Here is a 14,642-nt window from a genome sequence, read left to right on the forward strand (position 1 = left end):
CATTTATTGTATGAATATAAAACTTTATAATACTTTATTGTTAAAAGTGCAAACCATAATCTGAGCTCTCAGTAAGCCATAATCACTGCTCACAGATCACCCACAACAAATATAATAATGATGAAAAAGTTTGAGGTATGAGAACTACCAAAACGTGACACAGACACACAAAGTGAGCAAATGCTATCCGGGCAAAAAAATGCTGCAAACAGACTTGCTGGAGGCAGGGTTCCCACAAGCCTTCAGTCTTTAAAAAACACAATATCTGCAAAGCATAGAAAGGCAAAGCACAAGAAATGAGGTATGCCTGTTTTTCATATTGTGAATATATTTGTTAAATATGAAAATGTTAGGCACTATGCTTAGGGAAAAAGAAGAAATTGAAAACTGCTCATAAAAAAAAGAAAATTGCTCACAATCCCGTCACTTGTAAAATTTGGGGTGCTGGCCTATTTATTTCCAGAATGCATGGTATTCACAGTTGAAACATCGTGATACTCAACAGGGTGCAAATCATAAATATTAGGTAGATAACATTTCTCATTAAGGAGTTTCTAGCTTCCATTATTTGAATTTTAGCAAACATTTAAATTATGTCTATAAAAGTCTTCTTTCTGTATTCCACCTCTGTGTCTCCCTCAGTCCCTAAAGCCCAGTAAAATGTAGTCATTTTAGATATGGTTTATGTTTGAAATGACGACGGCTCTGAATACAAACAGATATTCATCAGCTAACAGTGGTTGGCAATCAAATGCTTATGAGGGCCTGGCAATTAATTCCTAAAATTTCCTGGGCAAAGATGTAGTAATACGAACTCCCAAACTTGCCCAAACTGGCCACAATTTCCCCAAATGGCCCAAGGGCAAATTCAGAGTTGCCATAGTATTGCTTACTAGGGGAGACGCTGGCTCACAGGCAGAGGAACAAATGAATGCAGGGGCTAATCTGTGCCCTAAGTGAGGACATCTCTTCCCCATGGATCAAACAATGCCAGTTTTCCTCTGCCCTCCAGCAAAATTACACAAAGGGAAATTTTGCCTGACTTATCCACAAGAGTTTTTGAGAGTAAATAATGAAAAGGCTAAGGGAAAATTAATAGATTCAGTTAATTTAAACCTTCAAAATAAAATCTGGCTGTTTCAAAAGAAAGGCAAATGAGCCATCTCGGGTTGGGGAGACTGATATTCCGTCCTAGCAAAGAAATTTCGTTAGCGCTGAAAACAGTTTGGGAATAAATAAGCTGGCAGAGCTCTGCATGGTTCAGCACTGAAACTGATCTTACTTTAAATTTTACAAAGTTTCAAAAAGGTGGAAATATGGTAAAATGTCTAAAGGTGCACTTGACATCGGGCTCTCCTATGAATCAACTTGCTAAGCCAAATGGAAATGAGAGGTAGATCTTTTGAAGCTGAAATGAGTCATTGGGAGAGCTTCAGTCTGGGTGAGGAAGTACAAATTATAGGAATAGTGACCTAAACTGTGCTGCTCAGGTTACAGATTTATCAGGGAACTCTATTAGAATCTTCTTTCGTGCTGTGCACCCTGTTAGATGCTTCCACACATTATTTTAAAAATAATTCTCAAAATAGATCCTGCACAATTATGTATTCTCATTTTACATATAAAGAAATTGGGATTAGGACAGTGTAAGTCATGTAGCCAAGGTCAGAGAGCTAATAAGAGGCCCAGCCATCCTTGAACTGTCTTCATAGGCCTGTCAGTTTTAATCCCCAAAGAGGTGTGGAAAGTATCATAGACTTCACACCACATACTCTGGAACAAGCTCCTACTCTAGCAAACACTGTTGATACAGTTTTTTAGACACAATCTGACGGAATATTTGAAAGCAAATAAATCTTAATCTTAATATCATAGTATTTTTCTATATGGAGTATAATATGTGTGATCGTAACGCACATCTCTTCCAAAAAAGATATGTTGGAGCTGGAGAAGGTCCAGTGATTGGCAGGAAAAACAAATCTGCTCTTAGGAAGTGATGTCTGTTCAACTAAGTGTATCTGTGATTGTATGCTGCTTAACAACATAATCACAGCAACAAAACAAGTTCAAGGGCACTGTTATAATAGTCTTTCATATAAATATTAATTTGCACCTCCTTCTGTCTTCTCTTTTCAAACCTGAAATGGATATCTGCTGTTTTTGGCCTCCTTTCCCCAACCAGTGTCTATTTGCAGACATGCTTTGCTTTTGAGCAGTCTTCCCCTCCTCCTGCACTTGGAGTTCATTTGCCCACGTTCTAAGAACAAAAGGGATGACCCGGACCGACTTGTCCATTCTCAGTGATTGGCTCCGTTTGTCGTGTGACTCAGGATGGTCAAATCAAAGTGAACCTGTTGTATTGGTTTCCTGCATCCGCTCTAAAGGATTCCCACAAACCTGGTGAAAACAACAGAAAACTCACTCACAGTTCCTCTGAAATCTATCTCCCTAAGGCCAAAATTAAGGTGTCAGCTGGGCAGTGCTCTCTCTGGAGGCTCTAGGGGAGAATCTGCTCCTTGCCTCTTCCAGCTTCTGGCGGCTGCCGACATTCCCAGACGTGTGGTCACATCACCTCCATTTCTACCTCCATGGTCACATTACTTTTCCTCTTCTGTGTGTGCAAAGTCTCCCTCTACCTTCTTCTTATAAGGACACTTGTGATTGTATTTAAAGTACACCTGGAAAATTCAGGGTAATTTCCCATGTCAAGATTCGTGGGACACCTGGGTGGCTCAGTTGGCTAAGTATCCATGTCTTGATTTCAGCTCAGGTTATGATCTCACAGTCATGGTATTGAGCCTGGCATCAGGCTCCACACTGAGCGTGGAGCCTTCTTGGGATGCTCTCTTTCCCTCTCTCTCTGCTCCTCCCCCACTTGCTTGTGTGTGTGTGTGTGTGTGTGTGTGTGCGCGCGCACTCTCAAAAAAAAACCGAAATTTTATTTATTAAAAAAAATTTTTTTTGACATTTATTTATTTTTGAGAAACAGAGTGAGACAATGTGTGAGCGGGGAAGGGGCAGAGAAAGGAGGAGACACAGAATCTGAAGCAGGCTCCAGGCTCTGAGCAAGCGGTCAGCACAGAGCCTGACGCGGGGCTCGAACCCACGAACTGTGAGATCATGACCTGAGCCGAAGTCGGACGCTCAACTGACTGAGCCACCCAGGCGCCCCAAGAAATTTTAACATAATCATATTTGCAAAGACTTTTTTTCCATTATAAAATAGTATTTCCTGGTCTCAGGAATTAGGACCTTTTTATCTTTGGGTGGCCATTGTTCAGCTTACTACAGCTGGGCAGAAGTAATGAAAGGAAACGTCATTTTTATTCTGGACTCAGGCGCTGAGTGTATGATCCTGCAGACATATTGCCACCAAGGGAATACCTGCCTGAGAAGGACCAGAAGGAGAAAGTGGAGCCCAATACAGAAGGAGTGGGGACCTAACGATATACTTTCAGGTGTCTCTCAGGGTCTCAGGTAGGCCAGCCTCTCGACATCAAGTTATTTGAGCTAGTAAATTCCCTTTTTGCTTAAGCCAGATTTTTTTTTAAATTTTGCCTAGAGAAGGACTAGCATAAATTGCATCTCCACTATTAAAGTGTATCTTCCAGAAAAATACCTCGCATTAGGCCCATTTCATAATCACAGGGGATTGGAAAATTTCTACTTAAACCCAATATTTTGGAATACATGTGCGTGCCTTTTAGGAACACTGACTCTGAGTGGAAGGTAGAATCAAGTTGTTCCTGAGTTCTGTTGGGTTTTTTTTTTTTTTTTTTTTTTTTTTTTACTTTTTCCATTGTTCAGAAATGCTTCTTATTCTCTCCTTTCATGCTGTTTTTCTTTCCACATCACCTGACTCCCACTCGATTTCTTTTCCTTTCTCACTTCAAAGGTTTCCTAATTGAAATGTGCCGAAGCAATTGAAATGTGGTACCTCAGTGAATTACTGTCAGACACCGTAACCTTTCGACCAGCTAGAATCTTGTCGTGAGAGGAGACCGTGTACGTTGGTGAAAGTTTAGAAAAAAGAATCGTAAGTAATTTCACACTGGTAAAGTTCTATAGGATAAGAAGATAATTTTTAAAAAATTAAAAAATTATCCATTGACGACTTAATTTACCTTTTGTATTTGTTCTACCTATTGACAATGAATATTTGTGATATAAAATATTCTGAGCATATACGGTAAAATATATGTTGCAGGGACAGAGATTTGGAATAATGTGAAGCAATGTAGCTTTCAAGATTTAATTTTTAGAAGATGGCCTTTAAAAAGTTTCTTCCAGCATTTCTATTGACAAGATGGAGGAATCTGGGCTAGGCAGGTAGATGTGTGGCAGGTTTGTGACCAGGTGAAAACTAGATTAAGGGGGCTCACCACCAATGTTTATCCAGAGGGGGGTCGCTAGGCTGTTTTTCTTTTGACATGTTGATTAATAACTTAAATCAGGCTAGAATGGTATATTTGTCAAGTTCAAGTGTGACATGTGTTAGGGTCAGGCGTAAGGCAGGGTAAAGATAGGAGTCAGAGGCTAAAAAATTTTAGCAGTCAAAGGCTTTATTTGGGAACTAAGGTCTCGGGCGAGGTTCCGTGACTCAGGTTGAGAGAGAGAGAGGAGTCAGGGAAGTCGCCCCCAGGTGTGGTGGGGTGGGGTTTTTAAGCTGCAGCGGTTCCGGGTTTAGGTCTGGGTGGGCCTTTTTCGTGTCAGGTCGTGCTGTCCCTGGGTGATTGGTTGACCTCCAATTCGTTCTGGCACGCTGCTAGGGGCTTTTCATTGGGTTGCGCTGGCAAGATGGCCGTCCCCTCTACTGTGGTTCCAAGGACATCCTAACAACATGAATTGGGAGAAACAAAGATTATATATTGAATGACCGAATCCAAAATGAAACCGACAAGCTGGATCTTGAACTAAATCTAATGAAACCAATTTGAAGTGGCCTCTACTGTAGATTAACATGTAGCTTCACAAACCCAAGATGAGGAAACTATGGACTAACAGCACTTTCTTAAAAAACAAGCAAACAAACAACTTAATTTTGGTTAATTTCTTGATCGACATGAGCCAAAAATGTGAAAAAGTTACCCTGAGAGTTAACTGAATCATGGTTTTTGGACAGATCAGCAGAGTCCAGGCCTGCAGGAACGACCTTGGACCTCATCTCCAGAGCGGTCACTGTACTTGCAGTGAGACTCAAGTAAACGATGTTTGGTCCAAAAAGACAGTGACCTGGTGATGAATGGCAGGAAACCATGCCATTTGAGGCAGTACTGAAAGAACAAGGACGTTTAGTGAGAAAAATTAGAATTCTCAAATCTTAAAGTGTGTTTTCAAAATTTTAAACTATACGGTTTCCAGGCCCCATTCTCAGAAATTTGGATTCAGTAGTGAGGTGAGAGCCTTCACGAATCTTTTCAAACCTCTCCCAGGCAACAATCAGACAGATTAATTCTTAAAACTCAGATTCTAGGACTTCCGGACTATCTTCTAACTTCCTTTATGCTCCTAAGAATTTTCGCTTCCTGAACTGTACATGTACTTAAAAATATTCCTTATAATGGATCTCTCCTTAAATATACATAATATGTTTACTTTTTGCCAAATACCAAGTTAGATTCCAGGGGATTGCTACAGTTTCTCACACCCTGCCCTGACCCCCAAACCTCTACTCACTTGAGGAACTTTAGAAAATACCACACCCAGCAAGCAGCCCTGGAGACTGAAAATACAAGGTGGGGCCTGAGAATCTGTCATTTCCGGAAAGCTTCAATGATACATAGAATGTCACATTCAGTGAGCCCTTTCATTTGCTAAAGAACTTTGTCTTTTGTAAATGGACAGGTTTTATTTCAGGCCTTGCTTAGGTATCAACAAAGGCTAAAAGGTTAACCAACACCATTTGGTTAATGAGTTACAGTTCTTTTTTTTTTTTTTTTTTCATTTTTTTCATTTTTTTTTTTTTTTTCAACGTTTATTTATTTTGGGGACAGAGAGAGACAGAGCACGAACGGGGGAGGAGCAGAGAGAGAGGGAGACACAGAATCGGAAACAGGCTCCAGGCTCCGAGCCATCAGCCCAGAGCCCGACGCGGGGCTCGAACTCCCGGACCGCGAGATCGTGACCTGGCTGAAGTCGGACGCTTAACCGACTGCGCCACCCAGGCGCCCCTTTTTTCATTTTTTTAAATGTTTATTTTATTTTTGAGAGTTAGAGAGAGCTTGAGCGGGGGAGGGGCAGAGAGAGAGGGGGAGACACAGAATCCAAAGCAGGCTCCAGGCTCTGAGCTGTCAGCACAGAGCCCGACGCGGGGCTGGAACTCACCAACTGCAAGATCATGACCTGAGCCGAAGCTCAACCAACTGAACCACCCAGGCGGCCCAAATCAGTTCCACATTTCCATATGTGGTGGGTGTCCACCGACCCTCTACACATCTGCATGTGGCACAGAAAGGTCTGGGGGATCAGATCTATCATTTGTGCCCTTTAGTTGGTCCTCAGGATTTCACGTGTGTCAACCCCATTACTGCTGATGTGAGTTATATGCACTCAGCTAGGGAAGAGATCCTTGATAATTGTGGGATTCTGTGTTTGAAAAGCAAAGTCACATTTACTGTTTCAGACTTTTGTGAAGCCTTCCTGGCAGCCTTATTAATTTGCTCTTATTTTGGTAATCACTGTTCTTTCGTCTGAGTGGTTATTTTAAAATGGGAAAGGAACCTAAATTAGTATTTTACATCTTAAGACATACATTTGCATCCGTCATAAACTTTAATTTATACTTTGGCCAAATAATTTTAACAGTTGCTATAAAATCAGTTATTTAATAATAGTTTTTACTACCATATTGAATGCAGCAGGAGACAAGCTTAATAGCCTCGTGTCCACAACAAATTTCTAGCTATTATTCGTACATCCCACATGCCTTTGACAACTCCACGGACTAGTCAAATTCCCACTGATTGCATTATTTGAATCTTGCTAAAAACCAGTTTACCATGTGCACACAGTTTTTTAGTGACTACATCTGTTTTCCAACCTCAATTTCTTTTGCTTTCTCAGAGTTACATCATTATAAAAACTACTGTTATTTTCAATAGAATAATTTTCCATAATCATATATGTGCCCCTTAATAGGACATCTGGAATTCAATTCTAAAGCACAAAGAGGATAATGTGTGTAAATGAAATACACTTAACATTTATATTTATATTAGTAAACGTAAGAGAAGATTTCTTCAAGGGGCTTAAAATTAAAAAAGCACACTTTAGACACATGCCAGGACAGTTCAGTCAGAAATTTTACATTGGGCAATTTAAGGGAAAAAAAAGGTAAAATAAGAAAGCATAACAGTGTAACACTAACTTGATCTCTGTTTTTGGCAACTGGCTCTTTAAAATTATGTTCATTTGCTCAAAAGCATAAATACAATTTAAAGTGACTTATCCAAACCTGAGATAACTTTATCTGAATTTAAGAAACTCGAAAATTACTAAATCCAATTAAGGGACATACTCAACTTATTTAATTCGTATCTTCCAGAATACATAACACACAGTGCAGTTCTTGACATGTGGAGACAGAGTACAATATATGAGTGAATAAATGTAAGAACTTGTCAAAAAGTTAAGACTTTTTGAACTTGGATTGTAGGTTTAGCTGACACACTTTTTTTTTTCATTGATACAATGACCCTTTATTTTTTAATTTATTTAATTCAATACGTACTGATTGAATACTCATTATAGGTGTTTAAGATACAGCAGAGATTTACTGTTTTTCCTAGGATTATTCATTAATTGGTTAATTAATATTGACGTGTAGTTGACACACAATGCTACATTAGCTTCAAGTGCACAACACAGTGACCCAACAACTCTACATGTCATTCCATGCCCACCACAAGTGTCACCATCGTCCGCCCTCAATTTATTATATTTCCTAGGCTGTACTTTTCATCTCCACAACTTATTTATTTTATTACTGGAAGTTTGTGTCTCTTAGTCCCCTTTTCCTGTTTTACCCATCCCCTCCCCCACCATGCCTGCCCCTCTGGCAACCACCAGTTTGTTCTCTGTATTTATGAGTCTGTTTCTCTTTGTTCATTTTTTAGATTCCACATATAAGTGAAATCATATGCTCTTTGTCCTTCTCTGTCTGACTTATTTCACTTAGCATAATACCCTCTAGGTTCTTCATGTTGTCCCAAATGAGAAGCTCTCATTTTTTTTTTTTTTTTTTTTTATGGCTGAGTAATATCCCATAGTGTATATATACAGCACATCTTCTTTATCTACTCTGCTGTCAGTGGATACTTGTGTTGCTTCCATATCTTGGCTATTTTAAAAAATGCTGCAGTAAACATAAGGGTGTATATATCTTTTTTTTTTTTAAATGTTTTTATTTATTTTTGAGACAGAGAGAGACAGAGCATGAGCAGGGGAGGGGCAGAGAGAGAGGGAGACACAGAATCCGAAGCAGGCTCCAGGCTCTGAGCTGTCAGCACAGAGCCCGACGCGGGGCTCGAACTCACAGACCATGAGATCATGACCTGAGCTGAAGTTGGACGCTCAACCGACTTAGCCACCCAGGCGCCCCTATATCTTTTTGAGTTAGAGTTTTCATTTTCTTCGGATAAACACCCAATAGTGGAAATACTGGATTATATGGTATTTCCGTTTTTAATTTTTTGAGGAATCTCCATACTGTTTTTTCACAGTGGCTGTATTAATCTACATTCCCACCAATGGTGCCTGAGGGTTCCTTTTTCTCCACATCCTCTCCAACACTTGTTATTTCTTGTCTTTTTGATTCCAGCCATTCTGACAGGTGTAAGGTGATATCTCATTGTGGTTTCGATCTGCATTTCTCTGATGACTAGTGATATTGAGCATCTTTTCATGTATCTTTTGACATTTGTATATCTTCTTTGGAAAAAAAGTCTATTCAGATCCTCTACCCATTTTCAACCAGATTATTAGTGTTTTTTTTGGTGTTATTTATATATTTTGGATACTAACCCCTTATCAGATACATCATTTACAAATATCTTCTCCCATTCAGTAGGTTACCTTTTTATTTTGTTAATCGTTTCCTTTGTTGTGCTTTTTATTTTGGTATAGTCCCACTAGTTTCTCTTTGTCTTTGTTTCCCTTGCCTGAAATGACATATCAGAAACATGTTGCTAAGGCCAATGTCAAGCTGGCATCAATTCTTGACAAATGAAATACTTTTCAATCTTTGAAAATTTGCCATGCCTCAAAATAGTGCGTGGAAACAAATGAAGACCAACCAAATGAGAATAAAGCGTATTTATTAAGATCTTGCTGTAGCAAGAGTGGCAGGTACCATCACTTGTGTTTGCCCAGGACGCAAAGGTGGGTAGAGGACAGGGAAAGCTTTATGGTGGGAAGAAGACATGGCTTCAGGTTTGCCCTGCTTGGAGAATCATGGCATGGGGGAGCCATAAGCAGACTAACTAGAAGAGAGGCATCCTTTGTGATTGGTTAGGAGTGCGAATTTGGCTTTCACTGGTTGGTCCTAGTTGGAAGCAGGAATAAAAACTAGAACAGCTGTCAGTTATTAATCAAGTTCTGGCCATTTGGAGCCTGATTTTCTACAAGGCTGAATTATAGCAGGTTGGCTCCCTGGGCTGGTTACTGTAGGTCATGGGTTGGTTTCCTAGACTGGCTGCTACAGGTTGTGGGTCAGAGTTCTGCTTTTATATTTGGTCTGGCCACTGCCCATTTGTAAATTCAGTGTCTCAAATGCTTAGAAATGGGGCAAATTGTATATTCCAATGAACAAGAACAAATTAGGGTTGAGAAACTATAATGTTTTCCCCTACAACAAAAATATAGTTTGGCAATTTAGCTGACTTTAAGGAATTGAGTTTATAGTTGTGTTATAGTTCCATATGCACAAAATCTGTAATGATGAGCACATTATGACAACACACACACACACACACACACACACACACACTTCCTATTCTTAGGGGCAATTGCGTTCAACTCTTGGCCATTTCTTTTGATATTGATCTTCACATATCTAAATACCATGTTTCCATACTGCTAATTTAAGACTTTGCTATTGATTGTCCACCTTGGAAGATAAACATTCAGCTCTCTGTCATCATTACCTCTCACAACCACCACCCCTTTACCCCTACACGGTGGAACCACTACACTTCTGTGCTCCCATTCTCTCAACACACTTATGTCCTCATTTTGGTCAGATAAGTGTTTATTGTTCTGATCAGCTAATTTCTATCGCTAGTTTATTCCAAACCCTACTTACCAATATCTAAATCTCCTCTCAGTATGTTTAAACACATTATTCTATTAATTTTATCTTCTTGGAGACACCTCTTACGGACCTGCTGACTCCATCCAGTCTTCCTTGGTCTTCCTCACAGCTGTCATCCTGAGATCTCCCTACGTTATAGTCCTGAGAATTCTCTTTCTTGTGTTGAATCTCGTGTATCTCAAATGCTATGCCCTTTTGATGCTGGGTTTGCTGTCAGTAGTTTCCTTAGAAGGAGTTTATTGTTCTGAAACTTTGCATATTTGAACAAGTTTTAATTTCACCCTCACACTTCATTGTAGTATGGCCAGGAACGCAATTCCAGACAGGAAATAATTCCCTTGCAGAATTTTGACAGCTTTGTTCTATTGTTTTCTAGCCTTTTGAGTGCTTACTGAGAGGTTGAAGTCATTCTGTTTCACAATCCATTTCCTGAAGCCATTTTTTCCTTCTCTGGAAGCTTGTGGTATCTGTTCTTTGTCTCACCGGTCTGGAATCGCACCACCATGTGCCTTGGTCTAGGTCTATTTTCCTCCATTATGCTTGGCACTCAAAGGGCTCTTTGAATCTGGAGAGCTGTGTCCTTCATTTCTGAGAAACTTTCTGGCTTTATTTGCCGAGGATTTCTTTCCCACAGTTTTCTCTTTTCTTTCCCTTTGGAACTTCATTTTCTGGATGATAAATGTTCCTCACCTAATACATTTCCTTTATTTCATCTCTTTGTCTTTCTGTCGTTCTTCCATAGGAATTAAATCTGTTCTCCTTTCACAAGTGAGTTCATCAGCTTTATTTCCCATCCTTCTTATTGAATCTTTAATTTCGGCTATTGTAGTTTTAATTTCCAGGAATTCATTTTTGTTCTCTGGATATTCCTTTTATACGGTAGCATCCTGTTCTTATTTGAAAGAGGCTCTATCTCATTGCTCTAAGAATGTTAGCAGTAGCTTCTTTTTAAGTTTTTATGTCTTTCTCCAATAACTGGTGTTGGTGTTTTCTGTTTATTATTCTTTTCGGTTAATATAATGTTTCATATTAGAGATTTTCCTCAGCTTTCTGGTAGTCTCTGGTTCTCTGCTCATATTTAAAAGCGGGCATTCGATTCACTGCTTTGTGGGCCTTTAGCTGCAGTGGGGGTGGGGGGTGGGGGGGTAGTCTCAGCCTTGTAACAAATGTGCTCCTTTGTTGTGTGGTGGAAAGCCTTCCCCCTACCCCCTTTCATCACGAAACCCGAAAACGGCTCTGCAGCACCATCTGGATGACTTGGCCAAACTAAATCTCCCATCCAAGTACTAACCAGGCCCGACCCTGCTTAGCTTCCGAGATCAGACGAGATCGGGCGCGTTCAGGGTGCTATGGCCGTAGACTGGCCAAACTAAATCTCATGAATCTTCCTCACCTTTTTTTTTTTTTAACTTTAATATTTAAATAAATTTTAGTTATTTTCAGCAAAAAAAAAAAAAAAAAAAAAAAAAAAAAGTGGGGCATTTGATTCCCCCTTAATGCCTCTGGGAAAGGATTTTTAACATCAGTACATGTGCTGTGGGTCCTGGGGTGGCCTCACAGCCCTCCGCTCAGCAACAGGGTCTTGCTAATTGGGTTGTCACTGGATGAAAGTGCTTGGGACTTAAAAGTTATTATCCCCTGGCTTTGCCCAACCTCAGTGACTTACTTGTAAGACTGACAGTGAAATGAACCGCATAAATCCTGGGGGAAAAATAAATAAATAAAAGTGGGGCATTATTTTAGGATTGCAAACTGTACCTCAGTAGAGCTCTAAACTGGCAAAAGAAAAAGAAGGGGGGTTATGAAGCTGACAGGAAGTTCCAAGAATGCGGGTGAAGCTTGTCACCTTTAGTTAGCTACTGTATGGTTTCATTGTGGGAACCCCGAAGTCAGAATAACCCCAGGAATTATCTCTTGGTCTGGTCAGAGTCCTCAAAGAATCTTCCCACCTTCTATCTGGAGAGTAAAAGCCTCGTTGTCCATGTTCTGGAAGCTGAATGGGAAAAATGGGTTTCGAAATTCATGCCCTACACTGCCGCATAAGCTCTGTCTTCAACATGGTAATTCCCACCCTTAGCTGTACCTGATGTCCCCAAGCAGTGCAGACACTGACTGTCATGACTTTGCCAGAGCATTAACCTCTAGCCTTTAGCCAGAGCAGATCAGCTGGCTACGTGAGGAAAGGATGACGTGGGTAGGTGGCTGTCAGCTCCATTTAAACCAACTTAACCAATCCTTCTGTTTGCAGCCCACTTTACCCCACTTCTTGAAGCCATTGGGTCTTTAGTGGTACAGATTGGGGTTGGTTCTTGGGTTTCTCAAATGCCAGCTTACAATTTGTTTTCCCTTGTCCTGCTGGCTAAGTTGCCGGCCTTCTTCCTGCTTCCCAACTTTCAAAATTTAGTTGCCATTGCTTGTTCTCCCATTTATTGTCTTTGTGGCTTAATCCCATTTTCTTTCCCTTTTGCCTATGTCTATTATGATTATCATTATTTGGGGCTTCGGGAAGAGGCAAAAGTAAAAGTGTGAGTTTGATATAACAGCTTTGACCCAAAGCACTGATAAATTTGTTGGCCTTTCTGCTCTCAATATGTTTTCCTATAAAAAGGAAATGAGATACAGGCTCGTGATACCATTTATAAGATACAATAATTTTCATCTGTATACCTCTTTACACCATATAAAGTTTTCACATGAATCTCACTTCATTCGCCTGATACTTTCATGAGTCAGTTAAGGCAGATATTGTTGGTCCTTTTATCTAAATGGAAACCTAGGATTGGGGCTCCTGGGTGGCTCAGTCGGTTGATTCGGCTTGATTCTGGCTCAGGTCATGACGTCGTGGTTTGTGGGATCGAACCCCACATTGGGCTCTGTGCTGACTGTGTGGAGACTGCTTGGGATTTTCTCTCTCTCTCCCCCCTTTCCCCCCTCCACCTCTCTGCCCCTCCCCTTACTCACACTCTCTCTGTTTCTCTCTCAAAATAAAAATAAACATTAAAAAAAAAAAAACCCAGAAACCTCGGATGGTGGAGGTGCACGTGCCCAGCGGTCACCCTGCCAGCAAGGGGTGGCATTAGATGCAGAGCTTCTGTGTGCCACAGGGCCTAATGGAGCTGTTTGAATGAACAGAGGACAGGGAGAGCAAGGGAGCACCAGAGTTATTCTGGAAGCTGAAAATGTCCACATAATTTGACAAAAATGACAGTATTTGACAAGAATAAGAGATCCCAGCTTCTTTCAAGCCGACAGTTTAAAAAATTCCAGGTAAATCGATGGTTAGGGAAACAGAATGAAACCTGGAAATTAGTCAAGATTTCAAGACACCCAATTGGATTCCCTGGTGAGGATGCATATGACATAAGCCGTTATCTACGCACAAAGCCTTATTTCTTAAGGTTAAATACTGATTTCCTTATCTTAGTTGTCCTCTGGGAATCTTAGTACCTTCATGACCATTCTTCTATATTAAAGTAGCACCGAAACCTAAAGTGAACAGACAACATCAACTAGGATCTCTCTTTTCTGCTGAGGAAAAAAATACAGGTAACTTTGGAATCTATCATCCTTTGTCGCTTTCTAATTCTGTTATTTTTTATCTTCAGCCCCTTATTCAATCAACTAACAAAGACCCATGGAGTACCCCAGTGGGGGCCCCAAAGAAGACGCAAAGAAGAAAAACACAATCTTTGCCCTGAAGGAGTCGTCATCTTTTGAGGAAACAAAACATCATGTCATAGTTATACTGTAGTGAGCTCAAGCTCTCAAACCCAATAAAATATGGGATATTCACATCCTGTCAAAATTTGTTATTCAAAACAATTCATTCATTCATTCATTCATTCACTCCCTCAACAAAATTGAAGTACTTTCCTGGGTAGCTACTCAGTGACTATGGCTGACCCACTTAGATTAGTGCCATGTTAAATTTGGGGCGTCTCTGCTCTCAGAGCAGAGCTGTGGCAGGAAGGGGTTGGCTCTCCACCTCCTGTTCTCTTTGACATGAATTTTCACAGTATATCTTCCTCCTCTCTGAGGTGACACCATTCTGCCCTCTTAGTAGGGTTTGTAGTGGTGTGGCAAGGAGAAAAGGCAAGGAGAAAACTCTGCTTATTGGGAGTATAAAGAATATCATCCCTCTAACCTTGCCAAATGAATGAAGCATTTTGAAGGAAACAACGTGCTACGTAAAAAGATAAGAGGAGAGACCTGTATTTATTGGGGTGGTTAGAGAATTGTTTTCCACAGAGAAGGCGGTAACTGGAACCTGAAGGCTCAGGTAAAACCAACCATATAAATGTACGGTTCCCAGGCAGAAAGAACCATAAAATAA

General features: G+C 40.4%; 1 long non-coding RNA gene across 1 annotated transcript in view; it reads left to right on the top strand.

Moving 5' to 3' along the window:
* The window catches only part of LOC121033170 (uncharacterized), an 83,306-nt gene extending 69,205 nt beyond the window's left edge, over positions 1-14,101 (top strand). Inside the window, exons 10-12 of the long non-coding RNA XR_005791737.1 lie at positions 3,339-3,477; positions 3,896-4,036; positions 13,915-14,101. This is a non-coding gene — a long non-coding RNA (uncharacterized LOC121033170). The remainder of the gene's footprint in view (positions 1-3,338; positions 3,478-3,895; positions 4,037-13,914) is intronic.
* The last annotated feature ends 541 nt before the right edge of the window (positions 14,102-14,642 follow it).

Source organism: Herpailurus yagouaroundi, unplaced genomic scaffold, assembly GCF_014898765.1.
Source record: "Herpailurus yagouaroundi ecotype Mexico unplaced genomic scaffold, PumYag 142, whole genome shotgun sequence".
Classification (NCBI taxonomy): Eukaryota; Metazoa; Chordata; class Mammalia; order Carnivora; family Felidae; genus Herpailurus; species Herpailurus yagouaroundi.